This window comes from Silene latifolia, chromosome Y (genome assembly GCF_048544455.1).
Source record: "Silene latifolia isolate original U9 population chromosome Y, ASM4854445v1, whole genome shotgun sequence".
Taxonomy (NCBI): Eukaryota; Viridiplantae; Streptophyta; class Magnoliopsida; order Caryophyllales; family Caryophyllaceae; genus Silene; species Silene latifolia.
The window spans coordinates 221,922,997-221,931,630 of record NC_133538.1 but is presented as its reverse complement, the minus strand read 5'-3'; the positions used below and the strand labels follow the sequence as shown (position 1 = coordinate 221,931,630).

At 33.9% G+C, this 8,634-nt stretch overlaps 1 pseudogene; it reads left to right on the top strand.

Moving 5' to 3' along the window:
* Positions 1-4,109: 4,109 nt before the first annotated feature.
* LOC141634515 (uncharacterized) lies at positions 4,110-6,117 on the top strand (annotated as a pseudogene).
* The last annotated feature ends 2,517 nt before the right edge of the window (positions 6,118-8,634 follow it).

Genomic DNA, 8,634 nt, shown 5'->3' with positions numbered 1-8,634 from the left:
ATAAAAAGAAGGGGAGGGAGGTGGTGGGGCCGGTGTATGTCAGGGTGGTGGAGAGGAAAATGGTATTGGTTACGGTTGGAGGTCGTGGTTTTTTGGAGGTCGTGGTGGGTTGTGGTGGTTGGAGATGAGGTGCGGGGGTGGGTGGTGGTGGTCGTGGGGGTGGGGTGGGGGCGGGTGGTGCCCGGTGGGGTGGGTTGGTGAGGATGAGAGGAGGATAATTTTTGATTTTTTATGTTTTGAATTTTTTTGGTTTTTGAGAGAGGGGAGGTTTTTGAGAGATACAATAAGTGAAATTGTGTGAGATGAGAGAGAAATGATTGTTTAGAAAAGTATATATATTAAATTAGTAGTTAATTAGGATGAGTTAGTAACTAATTAGTGTAGGTAGAGAGGGAGTGTGGTAAATTAGCTTATTAATGATCATTTTGGGTGTTTAATCTCAACCCTCCATCTTCATGATCCAGAGGCTCATAATGAGACTTATCCACTCACACTTAGGAGGTGGACTTAGTTAATCCCAATACTATATATATATATATATATATATATATATATATATCATATGTCACGTCAAATCTCACACAATCATATGGATGTGCATCAAATCACAACAATAAACGAACTCCATGAAACAATTAAGAAATGTCAAAACTACTTGTGATCTGACTCATCATCGATATAGTTTTTCACTCTACGGCCTCCCAAAGCCAAAATATAAGGTCAAATTCATTGTCTAACGTTATAATCCCCTAAGAAACTCACAACGCACGTTGGTTATATGTATATATATCATGTCATATCTCATAATCTCACATGTATGTACATTAAAACACAAAAATATGCGAACTCCATGAAATAATTAAAGAATGCCATAGTTATTTGTGATGTGACTCAACCATGCTCAACACTTCAATTTTCCGCATACACCAAGTCACGCTATTATCGCGTCAAATCCCCCACATGATCACACATGTGTTTCCATACTCGTTTCCATCCATCATCACAATTCTCACATATAAGTAAAATTACCATACTCAATCGCGTAAATAACCACTATATGACATATAATTTGCACCCATCACATAACATGAACATCACTATCACAAAATAAATCATGGTAAGTAATATGCACAATGCAAGCTTATCACATCCTCTTTATCGTCAAATTACTCATATCAAAACAATTTTCATTTAATTGCACCTTAAAATAGGAAAATGTCACATAATATGACCAAACGTAAACAACTCACAAGAATATCACCTCCATGGCTATCACGCTCATCTAAGCATAAGTTGACTAACATAAACTACAAAATAAAGGTATACACCTAATATTTGGTCGAATATTAACAAAACAAGGGTCGAGTGGGGTGGTCATTCGGCCGAGCAGACGACACTCGGTCGAGTGAACAGAGCACTCGGCCGAGTGTCTTCTGGGCAGAACTAGATTGTCCTCAAAATGGTTCTAAGCTTGCCTATACTACTATACAAACGTAGATAACTCCCAACGTAGACTAACACACCATCTATTAAACATATCGAAAGCAATATCTTGGCCTATGGCTGCGATTACAACACCATTAAAATAAATATCCAAGTTATATGATCGACATAAACATGATATTTCAAAATTCGCTTCACGACATCACAACTCAAATAGACACTCTGTAACACCCATATTTATTCAGGAGCCTTTAGCAAGACATTTCCAAATAACTGAGGCTGTTACCATCTCGGTTGCCCGGGGTAGTGAATAACAAAAGACAAACAAAACTTTATTATTACATCGGTACAATAGACTGTCTTAAACTGTATTACATAATACAATTAACAACTGAAAGATTAAGTATTACAATGTAAGTCTTAAGTTAATTAATGCAATGAATAACGTCATAAACTAAGTGAGACTCGTTAGTGATATGCGCCCTCCACATCCCATAAGAAATCCCAGAATCAATAAAATCACCTGTCAAAACTCACTGCTTACCATTTGCTAGCAATATCAAATGGATCACCGCAGACAAGTCAAAGAAACAAAACAAGAAGAAACCACACAAGTCAGTCACTAGCCACAATAGCATCTGATGACAGTATACGATACCATGCACAAAAACCACCACCACAACTTCATGTCCATCACATAAATCCAGATGTCTAGCGCCGCCTGCTACAAATCACAGCTAGCAACCCTAGAACATCCTATCACGGCGCCTGCTATAAATCATTTGTAGCAACCGTTAACTCATCATAATATGGCGCCCGATGTGAATCACGGATAGCAACCGTCTGCCGTGGCGCCCGACATAAATCACGGGTAGCAACCACAAAACCCAGACCACTAATGTGCACATCCTCCCTATGGGTGGAACATCCACAGGAAGCGATCCCGGGCAGAGCTAGCCTCCCAACTAGACTCCTCATCCTCCAACTCCATCAACAGTACCAATAACATCCAATACGTATCATAACATTATCACAATATGCACTATCAATTATTCTATCATAACAATACAACTACAACTAGGAACTGAGTAGGAAAACGCTACCTTTTAGCAAATCCTAGTGCTCAAGCCAAGTGAATAGTGATTTTCTATGAAGTCAGATCCTACAATTATAACATATATTAATAATTAATAACTAAATTAACAAATTTATGATATTGCTATATTCTAAATAAGTGGCTTAACTATTCTTCTTTTACTCGTATTTAGTTGTATATACATAATGTATACACCTGATTATACATGCATTCCCCTTTAACATGCTAATTCAACTTATTAATATAGTGAGCCTTGCACAAACTTGAACCAAATACTCACGCAACTTTGGGGGAAATGCCATACTACCTCCTACCCCACCATATCAGCAACTACCTACTCACCCGATACACTTACCAAGGCCACGGTTGGCTGCCACATATAACACTGCCAGGGCCGGCCTTTTACAAGTGCGGGTTGTGCGGTCGCACAGGGCCCCCAAAATATTAGGGCCCAATTCTTCCGTAACCCATTGTTCAATTAAAAAAAAACTAATAAACTTAGCGCTAAACGTCAGCCTTCTGAGCATGACTTGCGTCCTTCCTTTTCTCATAACTCCTAAATTCCCCCCTCCCGAGATTCTTTCATCATTATTTTGAGTAATCCCCAAAATCTCGCTTTTATTCTAAGCAACCCCCAAAATTCCAATAATTCTTCAAGAATCAAACGACTATTAACTTCTGATCATATAAAATCATCTCTGATTCTCTGCTTCGCAATTATCTTTCAAGTTGTCAATATTCAAGGTAAAGTTTTATTTTACGTCATCAAATTTATGTTAACTGAATTTTGTATCTTTTATACTTTCGTAATCCCTTTTCTGATTTTGATTTCACACTTGCAGGATACAATAATTACGAAATTTTTTTGCCGGAACTAGGATGAGTCTTCTTGCTACCTAATTGCCTAAATTAGGTGGTTTCTTTCCTTGATTTCTTAGGTTCTTATCTATTGAATTTTCATCTTTGATCTCAAGTTTTATGCATTTTATCAAGTGATAAGTTCATAATTATTTGTTAGTTGTTTTTCCTAATTGTGAAGTATTGAAAGAATGTCATCTAAAACTAGAAAATATGATTCGGGTTATGAAAAACGCAAGAAAAAGAAATGAATTGAAGAGTTAACTCGTTCTTAGAAATGAGCTCTTGATAAATTTATTCTTAAACATGGTAATAGTAATGATAATGTAAACATGGATGAAGATATTGATAAAGTTGCTGATAATGTTCCTTCAGTTGATGAAACGAGCACTCATAATTGTGATATACCAATTGAAAATGTACCAATCGGTGAAAATGATGGTGCGCCTACTGAAAATGTTGACAATGAAGATGTTAATGAAAATCCTGTTTCTTTTGATGAGAATGTTGATATTAGTTTAAGATGTGGTATCTAGATCCTAGAAATTGGGACAATTTGGATGCAGATTTGATAGATATATTAGCTGTTAAAGGTCCAAAAAGGGATTTGAGTATTGAAAATGGCCCAGATAAAGGAAATAGGCATTTTTCATCAAAGCATTATACTAGAATTTTGTCAAATGATGAAAAGTGGGATAGAGAATGACTTGTTTATTCAAAAGATCTTGACAAAGTATTTTGTTTTTGTTGTAAATTATTTAAAAAATGTCAAGGAAATGGTTATTTGGTAATAGGAGAATTCAATGACTGGACTCATCTTAGCATAAGACTCAAAGAGCATGAAATGTGTACGGAACATGTTAAGATTATGACCATTTGGTATGAATTACGCTTAAGATTGAACAAGAATAAAACAATTGATGAGGCGGCGCAAAAAACATTTACGAAAAGAGAAAGAACATTGGAAAAATGTTTTGTTAAGAATTATTTCAATTGTGAAATATCTTGGAAAACATAATCTGGCATTTCCTGGCACTAATGAGAAATTGTATGAGGATAGTAATGGGAACTTTTTGGGTTTAGTTGAGATGTTAGCTGAGTTTGATCCTTTTATTCAAGAGCATGTTAGTCGTATTGTAAATAATGATACTCATTTTCATTATTTTGGTCATAATATTCAAAATGAATTGATATATTTGCTTGCTTCTAACATAAAATCTAAAATCATCAACAACATTAAGAATCCAAAGTATTATTCTGTTATTCTCGATTGTACTCCTAACGTAAGTCATAAAGAGAAGATGACTATGATATTACGATATGTGGATACCTCTTCAGATGAATTTACAATTGAGGAATCATTTGTGGGTTTTTGAATGTGAATGACACTACTGGTTTAGGTTTATTTGATGCTATGCAAACTGAGTTAAAAGCAATTGATCATGATTTAGATAATATTAGAGGATAAGGCTACGATAATGGTTCTAACATGAAAGGTAAACATCAAGGCATGCAAAAGAGACTGTTCGATATGAACCCGAGAGCCTTTTACACTCCTTGTGGTTGTCATAGCTTAAACTTGACATTGTGTGATACAGCTAATACTTGTGGTAAAGCTAGAGATTTTTTTTTGGAGTCGTACAACGCATATACACAATATTTGCTCTTTCTACAAAGAGGTGGCAAATTCTAAAGGATAATATAAAAGGTTTGACACTTAAACCATTGTCATCCACTCGTTGGGAAAGTCGTGTTGATAGTGTGAAAGCCATTAGATTTTAGTTGGTAGATGTTTGTGAAGCTTTACTTGAAATAGCTGAAGTTGATAACGATTCTAAAATTAAAAGCGAAGCTAAGTCTTTAGCGATGAATGAGCTTGGTGATTTTGAATTTTTGGTATCATTAGTTATTTGGTATGATATATTGTCCATTGTTAATGAAGTAAGTAAACATTTGCAAACAAAAGACATGCTTATTGATGTTGCTATTTTACAGGTTAAAGCATTAGTATCTTATTTTGAGAAGTATAGAGAAAATAGGTTTTCAAAAGCTATAGATACTACTAAACAGATTGCCAAAGATATGAATATAGATCCATTTTTCCGTACAAGGCGAGAAATTAGAAGAAAAAGACACTTTGATGAGAACCCTGATGATTCTTCACAATTATCAGAAGAAGAGTCATTTAGAGTTCCCTACTTTTTATATCTAATTGATCAAGCGATTTCTTCGCTTAACAAAAGGTTTTGGTTTTATGTTCACAACAGATAAGTTGTATTCGTTGGATGATTCGACATTAGTGTCTTGTTGTGCTAATCTTAAAAATGCGCTGAAACATAACAAGCAGTCTCATATAGATGGAAATGCCTTATATATTGATCTAAATTTTTTTAAAGATTTCATGCAAAATAAAAAGATGGGTCCAATTGCTATTTTAAATTATATGAAACAAATTGGTGGTTATTTTCCTAATGCAGTTACAGTCTATAGGATATTGTTGACTATTCCCGTCACAGTTACATCGGCTGAAAGAAGCTTCTCTAAGTTGAAATTGTTGAAGTCTTATTTGCGTTCTACAATGTCGCAAGATCGCTTCAATGGATTAGCAATGATAACCATTGAGAATCATCTTTTGGAGAAAGTCCCGTACGATGAACTTATTGATGATTTTGCTTCAAAGAATGCTAGGAGAGTTGCGGTTTTCATGTGAATATTTGTAACTGTTGATTATGTTGGGAAATGTGTCCTCAACAATAGTGCGATCACATGATTTAAATATCAATATTAAATCTCATATAAAGAATACATGAGGGATGATTCAATTATATAGTCAACTGATCAACAATAATCGGTAACGATTGGCTTGCTAGAGTTTGACGTTACTGTCGTGGGACGGTGGTGGTCAGTTTATCCCTTAAGGTCACACCTAAAGGATGATGCCCTTATCTATAAAGTTAATTAATTGTATGTCGATACAAGTTGATTAATTCCTTAAAAATGAACAATTTATTTTTAATGAGAGGAAATATGTATCTTATTATAATGTGATTAAATAAGATCATATTTAGTGGATTAATATATTAATTCACTAAATTATGTTGAGGTTTTATAAAAGTTTCGAGGTAGAGGTAATTGGTTATTTACATTTACAAGAGGTTGTAAATTTAACTAACTAGCAATTATGGGACCCATTTTATGTTGATATATTGTTATAATATTACTCAATAAGTTGAGTGAATATATATTTATTAATTTGTCTCATAATTGTTGTATGATCAAATTAATATTTAATTATGTAAGATAATTAAATATAAGACTTATAAGCATTTGTGGGACAAATATGATAAGACAAAATGACCATAATAAGAGCATTGGACCGTTTTTTTTAGAGGATATAGGACACTTGTCCTAAGTCTTCTATTTTGTCTAAAAAGCTTATGACAACCACAACACTTGTCATGCTCACTCTACCATATATGAGACTATCAATAACGCATTTGTAAAAAGAGTTTTGAGAAGAAAAAATTACTCTTATTAAGTGCATAGGGCCGGACCACTTTAAGAGTGGAAGAGCTTTTGTTGTTCTTATTTTTCCCTCTATCATATTCTCAAAATAGGCAACATGCAAAAACCACTCACATATTCATCTTCTTCTTCATCAAAACATTAGTTTTTGATTCAATTTGTTCATAAAGATTACTAATATCATTAGTGTAATATATGAGTATTAGTAATCAATTTTAACGTAAACTACTAAACAAATATCTAGCTAATATTATTTAGTGGGGATAAGAGATAATCTTGGGTGCAATCAAGAGGAGTGACTTTTATAGTTGAGGTCTTTGGAGGATCATCCTAATACTCATAATAGCTCAAGAACAAGTGAAGGTAGGAGACCTTACTTGTGCCCATAAACCGAAATTTACAATGTAAGGGACATTGTTTTCTTATAAATCTTTCATTTTGTTATGCATGCACTAGATCTAAAGAACATATAATTAACAAGTTAATTTGTTCACTATTAGAGGAGTCTAATAATAGGTAGATGAACCTAACAAGTGGTATCAGAGGACTTACTCCGTTAAGTATACATGTTTGTAACTCACAAAGTTATCTCTCAAGAAGATAGATGTATTTCTGAGAGATAGAGTGGGAGTAGAATGTATCGTCAGAAATATCTCTTATAGTTGAAATGTTACTTTGTGAAAGTAATAGAATTATAGAGTGGGAGTTGGTATTGAACTATTATCTATGAAGATAGTATGAGAGCATAGTTCAGTGGGAGTCTATCGCACATGTCTTAGTGTTTAAAAATATTACTTTGTGAAAGTGATAGTATCATGACCTTATTACATACGAGACAAAGCATTACAATCCGAAAATTGTTGATCATGAGAAGATTTACCTTATTACATACGTAACATTAGCAATCGATTTCATGTAATCAACAACTTAATGGGTTTAGTGAACGACTATGATTCCATCATAGTAATTCCACTTTCATCATCATGAATAAGCCATTCAACTTTGTTGTTGTACAACAAATGTGAAATATCTTATCCTCATAGATTCTCAACTCTATGCCAATATTCTCTCACATAGATTCAAAATCTAGAATACTTTGCATCCCATTCCAAGTGTCCCAATTACTCTTGCCAGAAGAGAACATTGGTACATAATTCTCAATAAGTAGTATGTTATCAACATATAAGACATAGAGAAACAATTCTAGCTCCCACTTAACTTCATGTATATCATGATTCTTCAATCATGTGAATGAAACAATTCACTATAATCACATGAACGAAAAGTATAATCCTTTAATGCTTGCTTAAGATCATTCTAAGATCACTTAAGAAAGCTACACATAATATGTTAGAATTCTTAGATCTTCATCTAAGATTTTGTGTTTCAAACACTTCCTTCTCAAAATTCCCATTTTAGAAAAGCGAATTATATTTACCATTCTTCATTAAAATGAAATGCGGCAATTCCTAACACAATTTATCTTGATCAACATCTTCATGTAAATCTTATGTATTTGTGTACTCTAAAGCTCTATTTACATTTAAAGAGACCCTCACTTTAAAGTACATCTTCTCATGAGCAACAATTTTCGGATTGTAATGCTTCGGCTCGTATGTAATAAGGTCATGATACTATCACTTTCACAAAGTAATATTTTTAAACACTAAGACATGTGCGATAGACTCCCACTGAACTATTCTCTCATACTA